At 39.3% G+C, this 5412-nt stretch overlaps 1 long non-coding RNA gene across 1 annotated transcript; it reads left to right on the plus strand.

Annotated features, from left to right (window-relative positions):
- The first annotated feature begins 2177 nt into the window (after nucleotides 1-2177).
- On the plus strand, nucleotides 2178-4680 carry LOC137465784 (uncharacterized). Its single transcript, XR_010994834.1, has 2 exons — nucleotides 2178-2216; nucleotides 4480-4680. It is a non-coding gene; the product is annotated as an uncharacterized lncRNA (long non-coding RNA).
- The last annotated feature ends 732 nt before the right edge of the window (nucleotides 4681-5412 follow it).

Raw genomic sequence — 5412 nt, forward strand, 5'->3', positions numbered from 1 at the left:
TATGAAAACTCTCATCCCAAAACCATATGAAACAAATACTACATTGGCTTTAAAATAAATTTAAAGAGGGGCCCATGTGGAAAACCTGACTAGAACTACAGCTGACTTTGTATGCACAGGAAGTTTTATAATTCACATTTGCTGAAAAGTTTAATCCAGCAGTACTAAGACCAATTTATGGAGTTCTGTATGAGAGGAACAACTTGCAATAATACTTATTATAAGTAACAATGAAAGAGACAGGGAAAATCAGAGTGATGTTTACAAGCCCAAAGTCTGGCAGCAATGACGCACTGAAAATGGCAGTGAGAATCACAAACTCCAAGTGAAAAAGAGACAGCTGGTCTGCTAAGAGATTGGTGCTGTTTCAAGGCCAGGGATGCTCCTGATAGCATTTCTAAGATTAATTAGAAGCATGAAAAGAGAGTGAGTTTTCCTGGGAAACAAAACAAAACAAAACATTTAAGAGCATTATACCTATTTTTCTTTTCATAATAATGGAAGAAAATATTGATCCACATAAAAACATTCCAGAAAGCCATGAATAATTGCCCCATGGAGACACGAGGGAGGCAAATGTCAGGTGCAGAACTTGTTTTTAATGTGTGGGGGCAGCATGGAGGTCCTGGGCTCCCCATCTGTGAGAACCAATAAGAGGAAGGGGAGTAGCTGTGGAAGAGAAGCAGGATTTCATATCATCATGTCCTTCTCCAAGCTGCTACTGGAGCTTCATTTACACTTTTGGAGGCTCAGTTATCTTCTGCTGCCTCACCTCCTGTAACTACAGTGACATCATCCCAAAGAAGCCAAGCATCATTCTGGCTGTGACTGACATGGCCACAGCTTTCCAGGGCAGCCAAGATGAAAAATAAATCTGAGAGAAACAGTGTTACTGCTGTTGCAGGTGGTGAAAAATAAATACATCTGAGTCCCAGAGAAAAGTCCTTTCTTCAGCCACTTACAACATCAAATGGGGTGGGGCAATTTAAATCTAATAATCTCATTGTGGCCTTTCTCCTTCCCGGTGTAAACAGGTGAGAGAAGCAGAAAATGAAGGTAAATAAAGAGAAGTTTGAGACAAAATGAGGAAAGAGTAGGCTGATTGAAGTAGAAAGCAAGTGTAAATAAATGGCTTCACTTGGCCTCCCCAGGCGTGCTTTCCACCAAGGTGTAAATTCTAATAACATGTGTGTAGTCTGTGAAGTAATTTAGTGGAGAAATTAAAGTACTAACAAGTGGACAGTTAGGAAGTACAACATTAACACGTTTAAACACCTCTAAGTAGCTCTGCGTGACGAGAGGCTGGGGGAGCAGCAGGTTTCTGTTTGTGTATTCCAGGGATGCCAGTCTCTGCTCACAGGTAGCATGAGACTGCTTTGTGCACTGTAGTGTCTGCTCTATTGTATGAGACTTGAAGGTTGCAGAACAGTGGGCAAAGAGGTGCAGTAAAGGTGAACCAGCACTGATGATGGAAACAATTCTTTCAGTGGCATCTAAATGCCAGTGGTTTATTACTGTGCTGCCTATTGCACATGCTGAAATGACTTTTTTCATGATAAAATGCAGTGTTTCTCCTCCTGGGACTTAATGTAGGTGGCTTTTTCTCTTGCTTCTATACGATTTCCATGCCCCTACAGTCACTCTGTGAGCATTATTGGTGCTCTTGTTTTCTCCAACATTCAGTTTATAGTGAATTGCTCAGGAATTACATTATATTTTTTATCGTCTGGTTCTGCAGTCTTTCCATAAAATCCAACCACAGCATGGAAATATGTATGGTACATTTATAAAGTCTCCCATATGTAAAACAAATTAAGCTCTAATATTATGCCCCAGGCTATTGTTCTAGTGGGAGACCAGGATTCTGCAGTTGCACTCCATGGGAACATTGCTGCTTTTTGAAGTGTACAAGTAGGCTGATGTATTATCTACCTGATATGTGTTTGAAAGTGTGAACTATGAGCTACCATGTCAATAAAATGGGGATACTACAAAGGACAGGCTGGAAACAGTACGTATTGAAGTCACAATGATGACAGTTTGTCACTTACAGCTGTTTCAGCAGGAATATCTAGCTAGCAGTATGCAAATATGAAGGCATTATGACACTATCAAATGCATGGATTGCAGAGTCCACCAAAAATCCTGGCAACTGAGAAGCTTATCTAGATATTGCTTGATGCACACTTTGCACACCTGAGTCAACTTGGTTAAAGGTAGACATCCCCAAGAAAGCAGTTCTGCTTCATATTTACCAAATGTGTGGTCCTACAGGACTAAAAACTGGACTACAAAGACAAATTATGAGAATTAAATCCTAGTCCTGAGACTGCATTTACTGGTACTAAGGACTATTTAATCTCTCACCTCACTCTAATATGGTCTGTAATTGTTGGCCTGTAATTCTAAAATACAGAAATGGTGTTTCTGCACTTGCTCATCACGCAAAGCACTGTCTTGCTTCTGCTGTGGACAAGTATAACTGTCCTGTTAGTGACTGGGTGATTCCCACAGAGGTTTTCCTGGCTAAATATTTCCTGTCAGGAAGTGACTTCATTAGTGTTCAGACACTGTCTGAACTGAGAGCAATAAGTTTCTTAAAACCAGCTGATGCTTCCCTTCTCTATTTCCACCACCAAGTTGCTTCATTACAGTCAGAAAAAGCTCCAACTATTTTCTTATTTTTGGAAGACAATGTAAAGAAAATTTGCCATTCTCTTCCCCCATCTATTTTATGGAAAAAAAATTGGAATACATTTTTGAAAATATAAGTTATGTGCAGGCCTGTCTCCCTCTTTTACTTTTTATGTTATGTTTTCAAATTTGCTCCTAGTGTATTATTCGCTCACATCCCTACACATTAGGCTATGCATTTAGTAACACAACTTATGCTAAAAAGAACATACATTTAGGAAATGCAAGTGCTATATTTGTAATCAAAAGACAGTAGCTGATTTTACAATGATGTGTTAAATTATGAAATCTTTTCTTTCCATCTTTATCTTCCAATCAATTAGAGTTTTTAAACAGAAGCCAAAAAGAGGGACTCAGTGTTTAGTCTGAGACTGTGAAAGCTACATCCCATCTTCCTAGCTCATAGCAGAGTACAGTCTTTATTATTGTAAAAGTATCCAAGTAATTTGGCAATATTCTTTTTCTTTGTTTTTATTTCATGAGAATTTCTGAATGGTAAACATAAAAGAAGCATTACAAGATCTTGAATCATTTTGTAAAAAGCTCAATACAGCTTAAAGAATTGAATAAGGATGCTTTATTTGTTCATGAATATTTGAATATAATTCCAGTGTAAGACAGAAACAATATGATGCTCAGATGATCTTTCATTTTCAATATCAAATTGGGGGAAAAAAAGTGCATTTTTATCATCATGTAAAATACAGTGATCAGTATTTTGTATGTTGCAATCATAGAGAAATCTTACATGTGTTTAGGATAGCCTGTGCATGAATTTGGTAGAGAACTCAAAGGTAGAATTTTCATAATTTGCGTTGGTTTAACATTTACACATTCAACCCTTATAAAAATATGGGGGTCCAATCACATAAGAGATACATCCTACATCCAAGGACAGGCTGTGCAAGCTCCTTGCTGAGCTCAACCACACCATGCCAGCTCTCACAGAGTCCCACTCCTGTTCAGCACAGCACTGCTGCTCTGGCTGTCCTGCTCTCTGCTGGGCACCCCAGGGGCAGCAAATTTGTGCTGCTGCTTGCCAACAGATTCCTTTTCAGAGGAGTGTACAATGGGCATAACATGGATACAGATTTGACAGCTCTGTATTCCCTACCCAGCAGCTGCTGACAGAAGAGTCCATCTGGAGACTGAGAAACACTTTCCAATATATTTTTTTTCTTTAAGTGGAATTTTTTTGTTTCTTAGAAATATAAACATTTCCATTTTCAATGAAGAAACAAAATACAGCCCAGCTAGTTGCTACCATCATAGTCTGAGTGTCTCATCACATCAGACAAAAACCTATTATACCCCAGGGTAACATCAGATTTCTGTAGCTGCCATGTCTCACAGGTGGGCTTTACTTTGTATTCACCTAGTCTATGGGTGCAGATATAAGGGGAAATGAAGGTCCCACCATAAAGGGACTAAGTAGAGAAGATCCCAGGTTCTCAGAGAAGCAGCTGGAAAGCCAGACAATCCCCACAGTGGGGATAACCACATCACTCATCCCAGGCAGGTGTTCCTGGCACAAATCAACGCCCTGCTACAACAGGCAGGTAACTGTAATGCCTTTCAGCAGAGAAACCAGGTGATGAATGGCCATTGGATCTGCATCCCTCCTTGCCCCACAGCAGCTAGGCTGGTGTGCTGTGTTGTAGACTGATAGCTTTGGCACTTTGACAGGCTGCAGAGAAATAAAGACCTGTGGTCTTGTCCAGGGAATTGCTGTATATGTTAAAAGTATGAAGGGAATAACACAGCAAATGCTCTTTTGCATTTCAGTGTTCTCTCTGCTTTGCTGGATCTGTCACTGTCTCCAGCAGGAAACATAGCTGTAACTCAGGAAGGGTTTCAATTATCTTCTTGTTCGCTGGAAATAGAAGAAACCTCAAGCTGACATGTTTCTGAAGAAGAATTCCAAGGGATGCATACTTCATACCACAGAACCACAGAAACTAGAAGAAAAAAAAAAAAAAAGAAAAATTTCTAACTAGCTCTAAAGTCCTCACTGTCCAAAATAAAAAGCAGAACATTATTAGTTTGTTACCTATTTTCTAGCACCTTACTGTCACCTATGTCTTAAAACTGTAGTATCAAACACACTGGGGCACTTTGCTGTCATGCTAATGAGCTGGCTTGTCACATGTATCATGTATCTCATACTTGCAAGAATGAAAAAAATCAGGCACACAGTTTGTAAATATATGCACAACCTACTGCAGGAACACAGAGACCTCAAGGAAATTACACTGTGGATGATTATAGAGACAACACAGTTTACTACCTGAATTGTCTCCCCTGGGTTTTAACAGTGGAATTACATCTCAAAATCTGCCTTCTCTACATAAATAACTACAAAACACTGTAACACTCTTCTTTTGCTTGCATGTTAGCATCACCATTCTCTGAAAGCAGAGAAAGTTCTGTCTTCTCCCAGCTTTCCTGAAGGCATTGTCCTGGGACAAAGCCTGAACAGTGGTTGAGCTTAATAATCTTTTACTTCCATAGCTTGGGAGAAAATATGACAAGGTGGGTTGAGCCAAGGAGTCATTTAATATGTAAATAAGATGAATATTGGAAAGTTTTTTCAGTTTAATCCATCTAACTTTCAAAAAAAGGCATTGTGCAACCTGTGACTCTAGTGCAAAATTTCCCCATTGCAGCTGCTATTCATATGCAAAAAAGATGCTCCCCCTGCTAATTTTTTAATTTTAG

Source organism: Anomalospiza imberbis, chromosome 2 (genome assembly GCF_031753505.1).
Source record: "Anomalospiza imberbis isolate Cuckoo-Finch-1a 21T00152 chromosome 2, ASM3175350v1, whole genome shotgun sequence".
Taxonomy (NCBI): Eukaryota; Metazoa; Chordata; class Aves; order Passeriformes; family Viduidae; genus Anomalospiza; species Anomalospiza imberbis.